The following is a 22,898-nucleotide window of genomic DNA, read 5'->3' on the forward strand; positions in this document are numbered from 1 at the left end:
TTTTCCTATAGTTAAAATACTTTCTGTAATCTAATGTGTATACTTTTCTATTTAAAGAGTTTCACCCAGCAATCTAATATAGATGTCCCAAAACAGAAACATCCATTTTGAAAATCAGTTCTACTTGAAAACATAACAGACTGCATTTTCATTTTTAAACATAATCAGAAATTTTGAAAATTCCCATTTCTCTGCATGAAAATTAGTGCAAGCTAAACAGCTAAAGAAGCTTTTAAAGGAAGTCTTCACTGAGAGATCAAAGGAGCTGGTGGGACAAATCTACATACAATTATGTACAACCTTAAAAATTAAACATAAACAGTTAATTAACTGCCCCACATTCTGTAAGTCTCTTGGTGTGAGGTAAGAAGTGTCTTTTCCAACCTAGTAGATTCTGTACAGAAAGCAGTGGAAGATTCAGGGGTCAGTACTGGAATCTCAGATGGGTAATGTTAGAATCCAATGATTTTAGTAAATATAAAAAAGTAATTACACAAAAAATTATGAACTTATCTTATAAAGCTAAATGCAAATTATCTAACTACAAGGTAAAGTTCAACTAGAAACAAAGAACTATCTTTTCTTTCGGTCTTAAGATTATTTTATTTATAAAACCATAAGATATGCATGAAGGAATAAACAAATCTTTACATGATCTATAGTAACATCATATTTGAGAACTTAAGGATGGTGAAATTTCAGTAGCTCAGAAAAGGGCTGACAGTAAGACCTGAAGAAATATCCTGAAGAAAAAGAATTGCACATAATTATCTTACCTGAATTTCCCTGAGGGACCTGAAATTATCAAACTGTTCTTTCTACCCATCTGCAAGAGGTACTGAGATTGAACATCACAGATTTCTAGGGAATAAGTCAGTCCTATTTTGTCTCTTCAAAAACTGCAGCAAGCCTTAAGGGTTAGGAGATATGACTTTAATTTTGTAAACTGCAGTTTTGATAATTACACATGGCATTCTTTTAAGCAAGCTAGGGAAATGTGATCTAGATAAGATTAGACCAAAAGTATTATTCAAGTTTTTTTGGGTTAAAAAGATGTAACATTTATTTGCAGTCACTCTTCCACAGTAACTGGGGTGGGAGGAGAGGGGAGGAGTGTAGTTCTGTAAAATTCTATACTGGGTGTAATATTATTCTATGGCATTGTTGGTGTATTTGGAAATAAAGTAGATGCTGCTGTCTCAGGCTTAAAATAATCCTAATAAATTGTGGAAATACTAGAAAATAATAGACATTCAATTTAGTGAGAATGAGCAGAAGCACTAAGTAGGAATAATTAACAGCACAAATACAAGATTGGGAATTCCCTCTAATGCTTCAGGGAAGAATATCGGGACAGCATATTTACCATGCCATGTTATTACATGTGTGGCCAGTTCCAGATTTTTTGCTTTCTTACACAAATGTTTTCCTTCCTTTCAGCAGTAGCAGAGCTCAGGATGTGCTAAAATGCTTGCCAGACACCTTTTGACAAATCTGAAAACATTTCATGCCTCTATCACCCTTTATGAATTTGAGGCATGACAAACATTTGTGTTTACTGAGTTGATAGTCTGTGGCACAGCCACAAGGGATAGAAACTGCTGAAACAAGATCCACTTGATCTCTACAGATCTTTAGGAGCATAATGTGTAAGGATCCAGCTGTCTGAGTTTCTAAAAGGACATACAAAATGTACCTGGTTATAGATCATTCATTAAATTAAATATTAAAGGCATCAAAAGAAGACTGAACCAAGTTTATTCAACCTACACAATTGGAAAAAGGAGGGTAGCAATATATAAAATTGTTGAGAAAGGAGACCAGCATAAACTGATTTAGATATGTCAAGAAGTAAGAGGAATTAATTTGCAGGAAAGCCTAGATGTAAAAGATAAAGTAAGAATGGTTATCTCTTGGGGTAGATTTTTTTTTTTATTTGGAGGGTGGTTCAGCTTTGACTTCAGCTGCTTAAAGGGAGGAGTACCAGCCCTTGTCAGTACTGGTTTGGATGTGGTGACACATCTGAACCCTACCCCCTTTAAGAAATACCAAAACAGGCCATCAACAGGCCTTATTCCAGCCTTTTCTACTTTGTGTAGAATTCTGCCAAGTATGTAAATAAGAATCAGAAGAAAGAGAAGCTGCTTCTTCTGTTTCTACTGAAAGACAGAAATTATGAATTAACTCAACTGTTAAATAAGTATGGCTGTTTACTTCATATATTCTATATACTCCAGTTATACATGCTGAATGGAAGTGCAGTTTGTGCTGTTTTGGACGGCTGGACCAGTTCCCACTATGGTGATTATGTTTCTCCTCTCAGGCTACCAGATGGCTGTTTAGGTGTAATGATAACATCTGCTTGATTCTACTTGGCAGTCTTGAGATTGAAGAACTCTAGAATTACTTGGGTACTACAGAATTAAATGAAGACAAAATTTAAACTTTTGTCTGTTACAATTCCATATTGATGACTAATTGTATGGACTTTGCCATAAATTATTGTTCAGCATATTCTCATTTTTTCATTTCTAATCATTTGGTTTATGTTATTTTCTATATTTAGTTGTACTGACTCTGTACTGGTTATTTCCTAGGTGTAGCTACAGAAAGATAGCAAATTGATCACAGGAACAGAACGTATTCTGGATTTTCTTTTGATGTGCAGACTACACTGATTGAAGTATCGAATTGATTTGCAACACCACCTTCCTGTAAGTAGGACCAATCAGTGGGAAACATAAAATTTTGCTGGCTTTCTGTGTAATTCAGTATGCTACAAGGAAAATGACTAATTTAGTATTCTACCAGAGAAACAATTACAAATATTTATATGCTCACATAACAAAGAACAGTGTGAAGGCTTAAAGCTTGTTCAGATGTTCCTCCACTGCCTTTTCTGAAATTCAGATTGAGGAAGGAAAATCATGAGTCCACAGGCATTGTTAGCCAGCTTTTGGAAATGGTAACTCTGTATACTATAGGAGATGAAATAATGAATTTGTAAGGCAAGAAAAGCCTTACAAAGAAGTAGGATTGTAACATGAAGGGATTATAGAGGTATCTGTATTTGTTCTTATCAACTTCTCTCTGTGTCACTAAGATAACAAGTAGTCATGGTCTTTTCCAGCTAGAGATTCAGTATGAACAGTAACAACACAAATATTGCCCATGGCTGCCCTTCTCTGTGCCTCATAGTTACTGTCAAGGGACACAGAAATACAGTTCTGAGATGGTCAGAGTGACAGTCTAAGGGTATGTTGTGATTAGAAAATACTGAATATGTCTGAAATTGGATTTCATCACTACTACAAGCTGAGATACAAATCTCTTTATTGTTATGGGAAGGAATGGGTATATTGAGGAATTTTTGATTCATAAAGTATTCAGGTTTATAAATTAGGGCCTTCTGTTAGCAACAGGTATTTGGATTGCCATACTAGTTTTCTGGATTCAGAGTTATAAGTTCTGCATGCAAAATAACAACTTTTTGGAATTATTGTGATATATTAATGTAAAGAAAAATTCTAAAAAAATTTGCATTGGCTGATTTTATAGGCTGCCATTTTATATTGTTGACATGTGTAGATATGTGAATTCTTCTAGATGACAAAAATACATGGTGCTGATTAGGGCATGAAATACCTCTGTTCTTATGATACACCAAACTTCCTTAGAAGTTTGACTCTTTGAAATTCAGATGTTGATGTTGACTGGAATATTCAGTGCAAAGGAACTAAAATATGGGTCCAAAATGATGAAATAAAAATTATTACTCTATTGAGCATTTAACTTGTCATTGTCAAACATATCAGTGTCATTTGAGCACTTTATATTCTGTCATAACAACATATTTGAATCTACTGAAAAAGCTCTTGAATATTCAGTACTATCGTATTGTTGTTTTGTTTGATTTTTCACTTAAAGTTGACTTTTTTGCAGGGATCTAGGGAATGTAGCTTACCATCTGTTGCTTAAATCTCTGTACATCTCTACTACATTGAATGGATAGCCTTTGTAACCTGGTTTTGTGATTTGGAAATAGGAAGTAATGCTTTGAGACAGGGTAGTGTAAGGTTACATTAATGCTCATTTGTTTATCTGCACTCATTACATTTGAATCCTCTGTAAGGAGTGGCATTTGAAAAGAGGGGAGGGTCTCACTATGGTTCCTAAAATTTATATGGACTAGAAAGGCTGACCAGAGGGGAGGGAGTTGCAGACTGACTGTCTATAGGGTAAGCTTCAATTGTAATAGATGAGGGAGTAAAAAATTGCAGTTCTCTGTCACGGGAGAAACTTCAGTCAGAGCTCACCACTTTCTCACATGCTGAAAACATTCAGCTGTAAGTTGTAGATTTGTCAGAAACAAGGTTTCTCATACTTTCTCATACTTTGTGAAAATTCTTGCTTGTAATGGCTACCACGAGCAATTTGTAAACCTTTTCAGCTTGAGTATTCAAAACCAGAGGTATGCTGATATATTTGTAAATATGGGGAGATGCAGTTGGGGGAACTGAAATGCCTGGGTGCAGTCAAATGAACAAAGTGTTTGCCTCTTGTTCTCAGCTTTCTGTTTGGTGTTTTAGGTATGTTTGTATTACTTCAGAGTGCTTTTAATGGCAGAGATGTTTTTCAGTGCTAAGCACTTGTGTGTAAAATAATTGAAGTTCATACAATAAACCATAGTTCAATTTACTGGAACATGTAAATTGGCTCATTTATGAGTCACTCTTGCATGACTAGTACAGCCATATTCCACATGATAATTTAGGAAGTATATAGTAATTGGCATATAATAATATTGAAACAGATTGCTCAATACATTTATTTCTTGGACAAAAACTGATCAATTTTAATTTGTTGAATTCTATACTATTTTCTCATGAAAGTGAAAGTATATTTATTAAAACAGCAATGACTGTGAAGCCTAGTGTGGTAAAATTTGGTAATTTCTTTTGTCTAAGAAGCAAATCACGAGATTAACTTGAGAGTAATTGTTAAATTTAAAGTGCAAGGTAGTGGGAACACAAAAAAAGCTTTATGATGAGCTTTTGTCAATCTGTATAATTTTTCAGTTAAGCAGTCATAAATCAAGGAATATTGTATTTTTTGAGGCTCATTAAAGAGACATTATACATTAGAATAGTGAGGCAGTCAGCATAATGAAATGATGAATGCCTATAACTATCTGTATGTAAATGATGTGAGACAGATTTGCTGGTGCTACAGAGGAGAATAGCTATCTATTTGACAGTTCCCTGTAGGTGCTACTTCTGGATACAACTGACAGATGTTAAATGTAAACCTCTTCAACAGCAAGCACTTATTAGCACTCAGTGGGGAAAAAATGGCAATATAGAATAAGACAAATAGCAGATAATGCCATTTAAATAACTTTGTTCTTGCAAAGCTTTATTGCCAATATGTTAGAGTCTGGAAGACTGGGTTTTTGTTTGGTTTTTATTGAAAAAGCCTAGATAGGTAAGAGAACATTTTGAGATTTATAAAATTGTAATTTGAAACACTTAAAATTCACTCAGTATTATAACCTGATGGAAAAATCTATGTATGTGCCCGGTCATCAACACACTTATTTTGAAATTCTATTTGGTAAATATTTGTTGAATCATGGTGTGATAAGTGTCACTACTGTGTGTGTTTGCTGACTTTATCAAATTAGTTTTAATTGTTGTTTCCTTTCTTTTTCTTCTCCCATGAAAAAATAGAAAACTCTGGTCTTTCAGATTTGTCATTTCTATGGAAAAAGACCAGAAGTAGTTAATGAAACCTGGTTAGCAATAGCAAATACTTTTAGGACATCTTATGGTTTCATTTCCAGGCTATTTGTCTAAGTCATTGTCTGAAATGCTACTCCTAGAAGTATAAAATATTAATCTGTGTGAGATTCACAATAATACAACTCTTCAACGGAGATCAGCATTAAAGTAGTTCAGGAAACTATCAAAACCATTTGATTTATTTCTAATCCTACTTTGTAATAGATTAGGTTAGGGATTTATATTTCTTTAAAGTATGAATCTAGGCACATGAATTGATTTTTCAAATTGTCAAAGCTTACTTTAAAGCTTTTTATTTTTTGAGATAGCCTGTCCTTAATGAATTTTTTTTTCTAGCTGCCAGCCAAGCTGCTGCTTGAAAGGGTAGAGATTAAGCCAACACTAAGAGTGATGCAATGTCTACATGTTCAGATGGCCTTACGTCTTTTAGTATTATGAAATCTCTGACACTGTGTGTGCTTTTTTCTGTGTTGTCTTTTGTCAACTGTTTAATGCTACCTTGTGTTGCTTGCACTAAATCTTTTTGGAGTTTAGTGTTTCACTGCAGCATTGCAGATTTGTAATCCCCTTTCATGGTGTTAAATTATCAGCCACATATGCACTATGTCTAACTTAGTGGACATATTTATTGTTCCCAGGCTACTGTGCTTGCTAATTTGTTTCTTTATTGCTTTGCCTTGAATTAGGGAATAATCTCCCTCTCTTTCCTGAGCTCTTAAAGGAATAGCTAAAGTTTATTCCCTTGTACTTTGTTCTTTGTTCTCAGTGTCACTGATTAAATCTAGATTATTTTCCTCATGTAGATAGGTATTGATGTATGTTCATGTAGAATAGCTCAGTTTCAAGAATGTGGAATGTGAGTATCATCTCAGTGGGGAAAAGAAAGTAAATATATTTTATGAGAGAATTTAAGCAATGATCCATGACTGCAACAGACTTCCCATATAGCCATATAGAATTTGGAAGTAAGGAGGAGTTCATAAGTCTAGGAAATATATTATGAACCTATTAACCTATTAATGTTCATTAAATGATGAAGAGCTTAAAACTACTTCTGAATTTTATCTCCTTCACTTTGCAACACAGTAAAGTTGCAAACATTTATACTACAAAGGAGAGTTTCCTATGCATTTCCTGGTTTAAGATTTGCTCCCTTTTCTTCACGTCTTCTGTTCTCAGCTGTGTAATAATCCCTCTTATGTCAGATGCCACAAGCATTTTCAAAACTGTCTTGACTATCTCGTTGAGCCAATCTCTGAAACATTTTAAAAAAAGTGAAAACATCTAACATGTACCTTTACATGACAGATAACAAAATTGGGCCATGTGCTATACCTTAAAAAAAAAAAAAACCAAACGAAAAGACAGAAGCATGTGTTCTATAGAAATCTCCTAAAATTATATCTATATTGAACATTTTATTGAACATTTTATACCTGAAAATATAAGAACCAAACCAGTCTTTTTTTCTTCAACCCTTTAGTGCTTCCATGTTGCCAAGCAAAATAACTGACATCAGAGATTACTGCATCTGAGATTAAATTCTGTCTGTTCCTCTGAAATCAGTTCTATGTGATCCAGTATGTTTCTATATGACAGGTGTAAATCACTAGAAGGGAGTCTTTTATGGTGTTTCTGATAACTGCACTTATTTGATTAGTCAAGGCTTACAAGTTATTCACTAGTTTTAAGAATACACTTAATATGCATATATTATTATAGACTTTATATAAATATAATGCCTAAATATATGCAAAGTATACACAATGTATGGAGTCTTGTAAATATAGACTAAACATGCAATATATAAATTAATTTTTAATACATTTTTACTTTTAATAAAGCAACTACAGGTTAATAATGTACTGTATAATGTAATTGCTTCCAGTAGTTTGAAAAAATTGCTTTGAAATGTCTCACCAAACTTTTTAAACTAAGAAGAAAGCATGCTGAAACATAACTTTTTCATGGTCTCGTTATTTCTGTTTAGACTAAAACAAATAATAAATTTAGTACAATGGCATCTATGTAAACTGCTGAAGAATGATGCATTTTTCATTAAATATTATGTCAAATCACCAAGGAAAATCCATGCCACTGAAAACTAATTTGAAAATACGTGTATATGTTATGTTGAGAGTTTTATTGCTCTGTCACTGCATTTTAAAATCAATTTGCTTCTCTACTACTTCTACTTCTCTACTTCTACTTCAATTTGCTTCTAGTACTTCCACTAGAGCACTTGAATGATTTTTGACTAAGCTTAACATTAGATATCACTAGCATTATTTCTTTATATATCAGTTAAATCTGAGTGGTAATCTACAAATAGAATTGTAATTTTAAATCTAATGCTTTTGTCAGTTATATTTATCTAAATTCATGACTTTACTAATTGCAGAAGGATTGAAATCTCTTGAATGTTGTTTCTCTTTTACTCAAATAAATCCCTTTGCAGAATGTAATAAGTGCTATGATGCTTGTCCAATTATTTCAGCTATTTCTTTTTTAGAACTGAATAATATGTTTAAATGATATTGAATGACAGTTGTATGAGTGGAATTCTGCTGTGTAAGTGTGCCAGGGGAGTACAAAATTAAAATATAAACCCATGATATAGTATTTCATTAATACCTATTTCAGGTAATCAACCAATTAAATTTGTGAGTAATTCTAGTGGCAGCATTTTAAAACAAATAATATTTTGGGTTAACTGAATTTCTGTGAATAAGATGCTTGTAGATTTGTGAAACAAAGGTCAAAAAAGTCTTATGAGCCCATTACTTGAGGTTTGGTCTCTCCAGCTTTTACAAAAAATGTTTGGAATTTCACTTATAAGAGAGCATTCTGACTGGACCAAAAAGTCATTCTTCACAAGTGATGTCAAAATATAAAGTGTTAGTTCTCATTTGGGAAAAGGAAAGTATATATTTAGGCAACCTGTTACATCAGAAAATTTTTGTTTATTTGTTTCTATTAAATATTGATAAATTCCACAAATATGGAAAATAGAAGTCTACATATGGATAAGCACACACATAATATCTTTGTTGGGGGTTTAAAATGTATTTTTTGGGTTAGACTGAAAAAACCTCAAATACATATTCAGCAAAAGGTCCCAGTCCTGCAATGCTATCCAGCTGAAGGGAGGCCTAAAATTTACACATTGGAACCACAGAATATTCTGAGTTGGGAGGGACCCACAAAGATCATCTAGACCAACTTTTGGTGAATGGCCCATACAGGGATGAAACCACAACCTTGGTGTTATCAGCACCATGCTGTTTTCCTTGAATAGAAAACTGAAAAGTGTTCTTCAGTCCTTCCAAAAATAAAAACATGATTTCGTGGTAATAATGGAAGGAGACTCATAATGATTGGTTGCTTCACTGATTCTTTTAATATTTGATAGCCCAGCAGTAGGAGCCCACTGTATGTTATCATTGCCTCATATTTGTCAGTTTGTACTTTGTCTTTTTAACAGTGAGGACGCAGTTTTAGAACTTCATTGCCAAGAGATGACAGTTAAGGCAAGACTGTGTAAAATAGGCATATGGAAATGAGTGACAGTTTTATCTTAAGACTTTTCAAGGTTTCAAAAATAGAGTGTATATATAAGCAGTCTCAAAGGAGTCTTTTGTTTTTGTTTCGAGATGTAGAAGAATTTTTAGCATAAAAATTAAGTAGGAAGACATAAAGATTTATGACTGGTACTGAAAATGCAGTGGACTGAGCAAGTGGATTGCACATATTCTAGGTTTGCTATTTAGCCATTGTAAAATGTTGACATTTATAACTGAGACTGAAGGTGAGGAATTGTGGGGAAGAGAAGAACTAAAATTGTAGCTAAATGCAAGAAAACAGTAGAAAAGAATAAACAATAGGGAGAGTGTGACTTTGGACACCAGCAAAGAGGATGAGATGAAAGGTTGCTTGAAACGGAGAAAGATAATGAGAACTTTCTTTCCCATCTTAATTTTAGACAGTGCCATAACCTGAGGCAAAATGTTTGACATTGCAAAGCAGAAGCAATTATCTGTTTTACTGAAGCGATTTTCACCTGAAAAGAATGGAAATTAGGAAATGAAAAGATGAGAAAACACTGGCATAGGAATGCTGTACTAGCAAGTATGTATTTAATGTCTAGTAAATCCAGATGAGATGCATCATTTGGTAGTAGCAAAGCAAACGTAAATATTAGTTCTCGAAAAATGCCTTCAAATATAATAAAACATATATATGTATATATTTTGCATCCTTTTATAGGTATCTCCATCCACATCCATTTTCAAAGTTTTGTATGTACACATCGTTAATAACTGAGTTTTATTACCTATCATTATTTTCTGGTTTTAATCAAGTTTTTCACTTCAGAATTACATTTTATCATTATATTTGAGTGATAAACCTGCAATAGATTTCCTTTATTCCTCCTCCATTGCAATGGAATTGCTTGTACAGTAGCCCATAATATGTTGCATTTTCCCCCTCATATCATACAGCTGCACTGGACCAAGCTATGTGTAATAAATACATAATGGTTTATTTTTTTGAAATTAATTTGAGAGACAGACAAGAAAGACAGAAATGATATTTTAGATTAAAATAAAAAATATGATATTTTAATTTCTGTAAGGAATAAATTAGTGTTTTTCTACTTGTTACAACATGAAAGAGATTGCATAACTCTAAGGAAAAACGGTTTTAGATTTACAAGAGTCTGGAGTGGGTATTTTACCTGAGCTTGTTGATAGCCATTTCTTTTTCAGTAGATTTATTTCTATAGTATTTGACTGAAGAAAACAGGCTTCCCTCTTATTCTGAGAGGATTTGATTCTGTATTTAATCAAGAGCACCTTTTCCTGCTTTTTCTACTAAGCTGTCTTTATGTCAGCCCAGGTTTTCTGGCTTTTACCCTCCGACTCCCTCGGCACTCCCGTTGCTGGGGGGTGAGTGGCTGTGTGGTACTTGTTTGCTGGCTGGGGTTCAACCACGACAGGAGGGAAAAGCAGCTAAAAGGACTAACATTTTCATAACTTATCTTAAGAGCAAACTTATTTTTTGGCTGAGTTGGAAACATATATTGAGTAAAAGACACAAGGCCATAATAAGGAATAACTTGAAGTTTATAGAATAAGCAAACATAGAAAAGTTGTTAAGACAATGGAATTTTATAGAGGTTAAACTGGATAAGGCATTTTCCTTGCTCTACAAAAAACACTAACATAAAGATAAATTTCATACTATATATAGGCATGTTTGTGAGTCTATATAGATTTAAAATTAACTTTTCTATGTTGAGATTTGTTTTGTGAGTAGAAAATAACACAATCATGCAATAAAATACTGAGATAGGGAGTTGCATTACTGTTATCATAAAAAATAACCCCAAGAATAATTCAACCACACAAGCATCTGTATTTATTTTGATTTCTGGGAGATAAAATAAAAAAAAAAAATTGAAAGTTAATTATTCAAAATCTCACATTAAATTAAAAACATCTTGGTTTCTTTTTTCTACTTAAATGCCTGTCATCTTCATTAAACTTAGCTTCAGTCCCACAAACACGTAGAGATGTGGAAACCATGAATATTTTTGATTTTGTTTTGGATCATAACTGGTTTTTATAAGCTACTTTGATAACTCTGACACTTTCCATCTTTTCAAGCAATTTTTTCAATTTATAGCAGCAGGATGAAAGTTGTCATCTTATGTTAATGCTAAGGTTTTTGATAAAGGACCTAAGCAATCGCTTGGCATAGTCCTGTATGTCTCTCTAGAAGGATAATTATCATATTCACATGACTTTCTGGTGACCTCAGTAGGGATGAACACATGCACACACATATATGTATATGCACACTAAGATATGATAGTGTGGATATGAAGACATTTGCATGTAGACACCATTTCATTTATGTTTTTAATTGAGAGAGAAAAGAAGACACAAATAGAAAATTAATATCTCAAGCTAATAATGAGATTACTGGTAGAATAATGTTTTTCTTGTATTTATTTTGATTTTGTTTTTTTATTTTCCTGCATTTTTTAACAAATCTAATTAAAATGTAATTTTAATTTCATTAGGACCTGTTCACTTGAAAATGTAATTGCTTTATGTGTACCAGATTACATAACATTTTCTTAGAATTCAGTAGGACTTGAACAGCAATCAAGTAACAGAGCTATACAACATAAATCACACATCAGCTCATTAAGGCAGATACTAATACAACTACTTGCTCCATTTGCCTTAGCACACCCATAAAATTTTTATAAGTTCTGGTACTCTACAATGGTGTGTTTAAAGATTCCAATCTACATCACTTGCATTGTTTTCTCTTGAGTATAACACTTGAAAAAACTGATCTTGAAGTCCCTGCCAAAATCTACCATTTATAGACAGGGGTTTCTTAGTTATTTTTTTTCTACTTTCTTTGCCCTGCACTTTGAATTTTCAATATTTTCCATAGTTTTGAAGGATTTTATCTGAAGCTATACTTCTTTAGAATTCTAAAGCATTAAATTGTTAAAATGCCTCCAAATGCTATGTCTTTTAAATTGTAACAGAAAATGTCAAACAAATGCAGAATCTTTGAACAGTTACCAAATTTATTTAAATATAAAAAATTCACTGCAGTTGCACTGAAAAATTCTTTGGCTAGTGATGCCCTACCAGAATGTAGCTTTTTCTTCTGCTTGATGATTGTCTGGGCAGGAGAATGGACCAAATTAATTACTAAGATTCCCTCTAGGCCTATTTCCTATGGTTCATTTTTCATGTTCTTTTCAGGCAATAATATAACCATTAAGTTTTAGATTTTTTTGCAACTAAGTGGTACTTTCTGATTATAAAAATGGTTGAATTTAATATAGATGGATCAAGCATTTGCATTTTATTAGGGAATAAATGCTATTGCAATGAAATTTACTTTATATGATGTATATTATTACACAGGATATATGAATCAAATAAAAATAACAGGTATTTCAAGGTCCTGTTGGACCTCTGAGGAAAAGGAGTTTTTGTCTTAATGGTTTCGAAATGTTATAACCTGAAAAGTAATGGAATTAGGATGTTTATAAGGGGTAAGCACATGTTAAAATCCTACTGGCAGTGATTAAATAAATGGTTTAGCAATTGTATTCAAGCACCACTTGCTCAAGTATTTTCAAAAATTTCTTTTGCATTGAGATTTAATTGTGTATGTCTTTTAATAATGTGTTATCTGTTCATTTGTTGGCATTAATTATTAATTTGGTAACATAGATGCAACTTTTTAAAGTAGGAGATTGGAAGAACTATATATAATTTTAATTTACATGTAATGAATTTTTACTCCTTTGGTATAGTTAAAAGATTCCACATTTTTTCTTCCTCATATTTTGTCAAAACAAGTCAAACACAGCCTTGCCCACTTAGAACTGTACTGCATGTTAACAGAACAAACTGAAAACCCAGTTTCTGTGCTTGTAGCCCGTAGAAAATTTCAGGTAAAAAGGGTGGTTCTCAATTATTTACAGTGATTTCTTTTTGATATAAATGAACCCTGTTCTAAAATGTAGTCAAATAATATATAGATTTTATAATTTATTTTCCTTGACATCTTAATGATTCAGATTCATTGAAAATCCCACAGTGTATGTGGAATCAGAGTTTTACAAATTAATCACCAGGCAGGATATTTTGGTATACAAGACCAAGGGTGTGATAATAGTAGTTGTTGACCTACTGTTTTTTGTCTGCTTGCAGATCATAAGGCTAAAATCAAATTGTATTTACCAGATATACATTTTTATTTTTTCATAAGCTGAAATTTCAAGTTTGTTTTCTTCTTTAAGCTCTTCAAATACTTCCTTTCTGTTTTCTTCCTGAAATTAAATTTTATTTGAAAGAAGAGTTTAAATTAAAAAAATAAAAAATCCCTGCATATCTTCATTTAAATGCTGCAAATAATTGATTACTAAGAATAAGATTTCAGATACTTTGAGAATGAGGTACTAAATTAATAATATTACAAGTGTTAGCAAAATTTCATAAAATAAAATTTTTCATTATACTTCTAGAAAGCTAACCTTGAAGCAACAAAAGGCTACAAATATGTTATATTTTCTAAACTGGCAGGGTTAAACCAAGAAGTCTACTCTTTGGAGAGAATTGGAACTGCCTCAAGAATTAAGCAGGAAAAAAGAAAAAAATTAAATGCTTGGTATAGAATAGGAAGTTTGTCCTTTTCAAAAACTTTCATTTCAAGTACCTGTATTGAAAGATTTGAATTTTCATATGTTTGCAAGATGCATTAAAATATTTGTTTGGGAAGTGAGTCATTGCAGCCATGATGCAAATTAGTTTGGTTCTACTGTAGCTGGAAGAGTAGTTAGAAGTCAGTCCTAAAGTAGTTAAAGTCAGTCCTAAAGTCAGTCCTACTAGTTTATTATAAGGAACCCAGATATTTCTGATTTCAAAATTAGGATTGTCATGATAGTTTTGAATCTGTATGTTGATGGCTAACTACCACCTGCAGGAAAAGTTAACAGTGTTAGTATTTATAGACCTTCCTATAACTGATACTTTATTTCTGATGACAGTGGTACCTGCAAGTCCGATTTTGTGGCCCATCCATGATGATTCTCAATACAGCCAATAATGGAAAACAAAATAATGTGCATTACTGTCCCTGAGAAATTCAACAGACCTCCTTAGACCCTGTCCATCTTCTAAAGGGAGCTTCTGTTACCTGATTATTCAGATGACATTTTCTAGTTGAAATATATCACATGTCTCCTTGTGTGGATAAGATTAGGTAACTCTCTCTTTAGGGAACTTCTTCCAGCACAATGGCATCTTGTGATCTTCTCAGTGTGCCTGAGGAGGAAATGAAGGTTTAATGACAAGAAATTCCATCTTCAGGCTGTTCTTTATTATCTGTCACTTTCTTGTCACTTCATATTAAATGATGACAGTTTAGGTGCAGTGCTGTTACTCTATTTTTGAACGAGTTTCTTGGAGTGCATGTTTGATATTTGAATAATCAAAGAAAAATTCTCCAGCACCTTTTTTCTAAGAGTTTGTGTGACTTTCATGTGAGGTGACCCAGTCTTCGATACTATGTTCAATCAAAAAACATCATTCTTTTGAACTTTTAAGATGAAAAAAAGAGAATTTTTTTCTTATTATGTATTTTTCTGATATCTTAAGTAAACATTGGTTATGCTTGTTTACAAGCTTATGGAGTAGGGAAATAAAATGTGAGATGTTCATAACTTTTTATCTATATTATTTGGGGTTAATTAAATGAGAGGACAAAGAGCAGAATTTTAGTACCTTAAAACCAGTCTTTTTATTCTGTGTATGCCATTTTAGTCATGCAAATCACATTATACATATGATTTGTAGGTGCATAGGCAGTTTGTATAATTATATGTCTGCCTGTTTCCCACAGGCAGGATGAGAAATACTATTTTAAAGTCTAGGCACTGCTGCTTAAAAAGAACAACAATAGTTGAGCTCACTGGGTGTAAGTAATTAGGAGATGAGCTACTAAAGGATCTTTCAGATATGTTGGCTGGCCTACATGCATCTTCACTTTACCTCACTTGCTTGATAAGGGGAGTGGAACTCTAATCTGGTCTCTAAAGAAATTGTGTATAGGTTTCTTGCTTTTCTTAGAACTGTAAATTTTAGTATAAAAACAGTTTTTCATGTGTATTTTACTGGGACAAGCTATTTTTGTATTTCATACCACTGAATCTGTACTTTACTAAATATTTTTTATATTTATATAAATAATTTTTATATATTTATATAAATTATTTTCATATCTATTTATATATTTTATAACTTTATTAAAACAAAATATATCTAAGTATAACCTAATGTAGCCTAATGCCACATCATCCAGCTATTCAGTAAGTAATACATCTGGCTAAGATGGAAACAGATGTCACTCCACTTGGAATGTACTTTGAATAATAACTCTTGTAATGTGGAGCCTTAATGAGTACACAGTAACATTCCTGTGGTTGACCATCAAAACTCCAGTGCATCTTTTGTAGGCAAAGGGAAGTTTGCAGACTGTTTTCACGTTCTGATTATGCACCTGCCACCAGCACTCGTCGTGTCTCTGAACATGGCAGCTTGCAGTGTTGGCTAGAGAATGACCAAGAGTTAGGAGGTCTTAGTAGTAACTATCCCCACTGACTATGTAGTGGGAGAGCTTTTCTGCTCATTCTCAGGAAGAATGTACACTCTCCCTGATGCTGAGATGCAGGGTAGGATTTTATATTTCATGGTTCAGCTTGTCAAAGTTACTTTTGGAAGTTACCTGGAAGATTCAGACTGCAACTCAGTCCCTTCTTTATTAGTCAGAGAATGTGTTTCTAATGTACCATTAGTTAGTCCAGGGAGCTATATCCAGAAAATAGCTGGATTAATTTTAATAAGTTAAATTCAAGAAAGTTTAAAGGTAGTTGAGATGTCTCAATACTACTTTTGGAGTATATGTGCATATATATATATATATAAATGGTTTTAGTTACCCAAAATAACTATAAAATGGAAGAGTTAACAATGCATTTTTATTGTAGTGCCAGGAAAATTTTCATAGTAATAGTCTGCATAATACTCTGCTAAAATTTAATAAATATCATTTGGAACAGAAAATATTATGGATACACTAAATGCGTGTATTCTGTTCTTGGGGAGAATAACAATACTTCACACTGAACATTGCAGGATATTAAACCAATGGTTAGTTACTTAGAATATATATATATGTAATATATGTAATATATATATAGTATAGCTATTACATATATATATAAAAATATAGATTTGGTATTTTGTATTTAGTATTTCAAATAAAAATGAGTTATCTGGTGCAATGAAATGTCTAAATAGTAATCCAAAAACATCAAGGAGATGTTAAATGCCCCCCAAATATGTGAAACAAGAAAGTCCTGAGTCAGTTGACAGATTAATGCATCTATAAATTATGTATGTATGCTGGATTATAAAGCTGTACTGTTGAAAATAGAGATTTTATTTAAAAAAAAAATACATGATTACATGCAAAGAATACCTAAAATTTGTGTAATTATGCAGATTTTTACCTGTAATAATTACAATTCAGTAAAGAATTTTCTTCTTTTTTTTCAGCGGAACTAAATTTTATTTTTTAATGATTAATGGGTTTTTGCTTTAAAAGTAATTTTTCAAGATAGAAAATTTCTGTAGCTCCAAGGATAAACAGCAAATAATAATAATGAGGTAATTCAAATCTTAGCCAGCTAATAACCTGTTGCCATAAATTTTTAAAATAGGTATCTATCATCCTCAAGTAATAATGTGAACAAATCTATTCTAAATATCAGTGGATATTTATATTTGGTCTTCATTTCCTGAAGTTTGGTATAACTCACAGTATTTTAATAGTGTTTTAGTGTATTTTTAGTTGGACTGAGTGAAATAATTAAATCAGCAAATCTCCTTATGTAATTTTATGTTTTTTCTAGTTCTATCCAAATAGAAATATGTTACTTTTAGGTACCCTCTTTCTTGGTTTTAGATACTTGCTCAGAATTGGTTGAGGTTGGGCAGAATGTTTTGAGGTCTTCTGATTCAATGTCCCTGTTCAAGCAGAGGCCCACAGAGCTGTTTGCCCAGGGCTGTGGTGAGATGACTTCTGAATATCCCTGAGGATGGAGACTGTGGGCAGCCTGTGTCCATCCTTGATCCCCCTCAGAGTGTAGAAATGTTTCCTCTTGTTCAGAGGGACTCCCCTGTGTTACAGTTTGTGCCCTTCTTTTCTCCTGTCACTGAGGAGAAGACTGTCCTCTTTGCACCTTCCTTTCAGGCATTTATATATGTTGAGTCTTCTTACCTTTCTTTTGCATTATACAGTGCTGTGTATTCTAGAATATACTGACAAATTTCTCCTCACAAAGAACATGGGAAAGCTGTGTCCGTCTTTAATGTTGAATTGTTCTCAGCATTGTTAAAATGCTTTCCTGGCTTTACATGTTTCAGATGATTTCGCTCATGGTACTCAAATTGCGGGGTTTATGCTCAAATAACCAATGACAAGTATTAATTTTCTAAGTATAATTCGTCATATCAGACTTCTAAATCACTCCTATAATGTTCTAAGTCTTACTGTGGCCCACTTGTTTTTAAAAATTTGCCCAAATATATAGGAAACACATTTGAATTGACAAGGGGATGGGCTAAAAATTAATTCCTAAATCTATTTTAAAACTATCTGGGTAATTTAATTTTCTCATAAAAAATCATCTAAATTTAATACATGAATCGGGTGTTACTTATCGTTCTTTTATTTTGGCTTTTCATTATCTCTTTATCACAGTGGATCAAGAATTTAGATGCTTCAGAGACTGCTTAAAATTCTAATCTTGCTGCAGTCCTTGCATACATTTGTCAAGGTCAAAATTCCCTCCAAGCTAAGGAGGTTGGTCTGGCCTGTATGCTTAATAAATACCATATGACAATGAAGTAGTTGGCATCATAAGGAGTTGTGCTTGATTACCTGGTGCTGATGACCATCCTGAGTTTACAGCTGAGTGGGAAAGCAGCCATAAGCAACCATCAACAGGAGAGAAAAGGGTAGCCTGAGCTCATCAGTTTTAAGTTATAACAAAAAGGTCAAATCGATCTGTTTTTATAACCCTTCAAAAAGTATGTAACCCCAGAAATTTTAGCCTATTTTTTAAGGAAGCAGGGTTTATCAAATGCTCTTCCCATTCCATCTAGTAATTTTAGAGCATATTCAAAAATATGTCATAATGAAATAAATGTCTTAAAATTGTTGTGTTTCTTTAGGTTTCAGAAAGTTAATGGCTGAATAAAAAGATCGGCCAGACATCTGAATCTGACATTCACACCACCTACAGTTCAGTTTTACTTTCAGACCAACTTGGGCTGAACACCTGGTAGGAACTGGAATGTGTTTAATGCTTTTCTCCAGCACACTTTCTAGTTTAATTTCATCCTAACAGATCTGAATGCAGCAAGACTTTTCTGTCAAGGAAAGCAAAGTGTAAGAATTAAGTATGATAAGGAGACAGACTTCAAAAATCTACTCCAAATCAAAATTAAAATGCCAATGTGGATGCATGTTAAATGTTTTAGATTATTGTGAGGCAATTTATTTGTGTGTATGAGATACTGAAGGTCTGAGGTATAGTGAGATGTGAGTCATAAGTGGTAAAAACAGATGCAGCAGTAGCAAAAAGATAGGAAGTGCCTCTGCATACTTTGTGCACAATCTGAAGGAAAGGACAGCATACTAAGTGACAAGGAAAGGATGCTTGGAGTTCATAGAGTAAGCTGTACATAGGGCAGTCTCCCAAACCATTTGTGTCTCTTTGACCATGTCAGTTATGCTTACTTCCTCCTATCCTGAGTGGCCATGGGTTCACTTTTTATGTGTGTTCATTCTGTATGTCAGTGTTTCATATGTTATGGTCAGAGAGATGCCTCAATCTCCTTATTGCCACAGAGAAGATTACACTTGAAAATGGCCTTTCTTTCTAGTTAATGTGAACTCTGTGGCAACTGCACAGTACAGAAGCAGTAATGGCAGAAGTTCATTCCTGGTTTTAATTATACACAGTGCTTGAAAAACTTGCACATTTTATTTTGGAAAATACTAGTGAAATTGAAGTATTGTATTGATTCTGCCCGTAAGATGTAGTGAATTTAAGTTATCCTAGGTAACATTCTGTAAGAAAGAAAGGAAAAAAATATGCTTTTTAAAAATTAATAGATGTTTTATGATGTTAATTACTTGTGTGTGTTCAAATTCTACTAATATTTAAGTGAATTGTATATACCTTCAGGCATTCCAAGGCAATGTCAAACAGCAGCAGTAGGAAAGTAGCAAATTCATTATATTTTTCTAGAACTCTGAAAATTGTCATATGGTCGTCAAACGATTTCTAAATCTTTTGACCTGTCTGCCCTGCTTTTATTGATTCTAAATGTGTGAATGTGTGGTGGCCTATTTACTTAGATTCCCAGCTAAGTTTGTTTCAAAATAGAGGTACAAATGAGTACATATACTATCAGCTTTTGTGTCAGAAATAATTTCAAATATACCTTTTAAGTTTGTCAGATAAATCCTGTGACTTTTTGGATCTGTAAGTTCCTTGTCATTGTGGATTTAGTGATTACTGGAGGCGTAACTGCTGATTTGTTGGTGGCAGTGACTATTGCTACCGAGTTAAGGAACGGGTTTTAGGTTACATGAATAGTAATGCTTTGGTTGTGACCCAATATTGAATTATTGTGAAGATACAAGTTCTTTTGCAGCCATGGTGACTTGTAGATCTCATTTTATCATGTCACATCACAAGGTGATTTTTTTTGTAAACTGATATGATTCTCTTTTTTTTTTTTTTTTTACTTTCCCAAAAGAGTTGTGAGTAGTTTTTGAAACACATTCAACACAGATTTTCCTGTTCATTTATTCATGCAAGTATGTTTCCATGGAGACAATGCTGATTTCTGCTGCAGTTCTAGACAGTCATTTATCTGTAGCTCAACAACACAAATCAACTTTTCTGCATGTTGTGACAGTCCTAAGGCGATTAGTTCTCGGGCTATATCTAAAGTTTTTTTCGTGTTTGCATTTTCACATACAGGCATAGTATACTTCTCCTTGAAGAAAAGCACAAAATCACTTACATCTTACGGATTTAGACATGATTTGGGAGCAGTTACACATAGATTAATGTTAAGAAATGTTGGAGTATATCTGGTGAATCATCCTGGTTCCATATTGGCACAGAGACCTGAGGGTGTACCGTTTCTTTCCCTTTCTTGCTCTTTCCCTGATATCATAGCAAAAACAGACCTGCCACACTCCCAGCAGGTGCCATGCTTTGGACCAAGGTGGTGAAGTTTGCTGCAGACAGAACTTGGCCTGTGGCTATAAGCACATTGCTTAAGATTTTCATCACAGATGACTCCTGGCCCTCAGGCGAAGTGGTGAAAATTGAGCCACACTGCTCAATATTCTCAAGAGCATATTGACCACATCCAATTGCAGTGTAGTTTATCAACATCATGCTTTATAGTGCACTGCAGAAAATTTGTATTACTTGACATAAGCCTTGTGGAGGGTGTTTGAGGATATAAAGCTTGCAGAAATAGCATTGGAGTATGCAGAATGTTACGAAAGGGTGACTGCTGACTGATCTGTTCAGAGAGATGATCTGAGAGACACCTTTAGATTAGGATCATAAGATTCTTGTGTGTTCAGTAAAATTCTTTTAACATCATGAAGGGATTTGTATTCCCTGTTTTATCAGTACATGAGAATATAGCTACAATATTTTGACTAAGTAGTTTTAATAAATATTTTCTATTAACAGTTAAGCATACATAAATTAATAAACTGTGGCTTTAGTTTTAATTGAAATACGAAGAAAGAGGTATCTCAGTAAAATTGTATCTAGACATCAAAAGACTAAACACAGAACTGTAAAGTTTCAAGGAACTTAATCTCTGCAATTTCTTTCTTTTAAATTCTTTTTGAAATTCAGCAGAGAGTAAAAAGGGATCTCTAACAAAAACCAGGGAGATAACCAGAGCAATCATACTCTCAAGCCTTTCTAAAAAGTATCAAGTCAAAAGAAAGACAAAATATTTTTGCTAGACCTAGTTACAAATATTTTTTGCAAAATGAAGATATTGTGAAAATGTAATGGAAATGACACATCACAAAAAGGAAAGGAAACAATGCTGGGTATGCAGTTGTTTTTTACCAACATACTGAATTTAACTGTACTCAAGTTTGTGTTCTAGAACAACTCTCCGATGGTCAGATTTTAATGAAATTACCGTATACTGCCCATGAACAATTAAATTGTGTTTTTTCATTTATGGATTCTCTAGTTTCTCCATATATGTTTTCAAGAATGTAGTTTCCAGGTACTCTATGAGTGTGTTATACTTTACAGAAAGTAAAAATAAAATTTTAGGGAAAAGAGTTTTATTAATTTGCAGTGTTTGAAAATAGAATTTACACATGTGTATTAAATAAATAACAAGTCACAAAGATGAAGTGATGTCTTTAGTATAACTTCTTTTTTCCTCACAATTTTCTGAATGTGTATACTACCTCTGTGAACGTTACCATGAATAAAATACTCTGATTTTCTTAAGCCCTCTCTGGTAAGCTTAGTTTGTAGATTTTGTTGGTTTCATCTACTATTTTTCAGGCATTTTGTAACTAAAATGTCTCAGGTTATCTTTGTTCCATTTTAAGTGCTTAAAGGAAGCTAGAATGCTTTTGCAATCCATCTGTCTGTATAATTATACCATGATTTAAATTGCTTGGTAATAACCAAGTATTAGTAGTCTGCATTCCTTGAGGCACTGATGTAAAGCATAACCTGTCTTACTCATGTAAAATTGACCATATGTCATCATAATAGATGTCACATTTTCCTTATAGTCTTTGGGAAATTGGCTTGAAGAAAGTAAAGATATTTTTGTTGCTTAGTTTGTAAGATTTTAATGACTATTTGGTATGGAATGCAAAGTATTTTAATCCCATTTCAGATATTTGCTGTTTCTCCTAAAGTGTAGTAATTAAATTCCATGCTTGATGGTTACAGTTTTTCACTTTCTTTTCTTGCTAATTTCCTTCAGACTGACAATAATCTTTGCACTTGTTGAAACGTGACATTAAACACATTTTGGGACAAAAATGAAGGAACAAAACCTATTATTCATCAATATAATTGAGTTTTGAATTATATTACTAATTTTACTTAAAAAAGTAATTGGACAGTCCTGAGCTATTCATAAAGGTTATTCCTGCCTCACTTTAGCTCTGTGATGAAGATGAAAGTCTTGCTGAAATGATGGTCTATCTGTCATCAAAGCCTGAGACTATGATGATATTCTAGACCATTCTAGATTACAAAAAACCAAACAACACTTTGCTTAACACTGAGAGCCCTAAGTGAGAAAGATAGCTGGGCAACACAAAATTGAAAATATATTTGAATCAGGAATGAATAATGATTTTTTTCAAACTTACATGTGTGATTTTAACAGAACTTCAAAG

The 22,898-nt window shown here is 33.0% G+C and overlaps 1 long non-coding RNA gene across 1 annotated transcript in view; it reads left to right on the forward strand.

Annotated features, from left to right (window-relative positions):
* LOC117244307 overlaps positions 1–22,898 on the forward strand; it is a 184,383-nt gene that overhangs the window by 47,946 nt on the left and 113,539 nt on the right. Inside the window, exon 2 of the long non-coding RNA XR_004497128.1 lies at positions 2,598–2,714. This is a non-coding gene — a long non-coding RNA (uncharacterized LOC117244307). The remainder of the gene's footprint in view (positions 1–2,597; positions 2,715–22,898) is intronic.

This window comes from Parus major, chromosome 4, assembly GCF_001522545.3.
Source record: "Parus major isolate Abel chromosome 4, Parus_major1.1, whole genome shotgun sequence".
NCBI lineage: Eukaryota > Metazoa > Chordata > Aves > Passeriformes > Paridae > Parus > Parus major.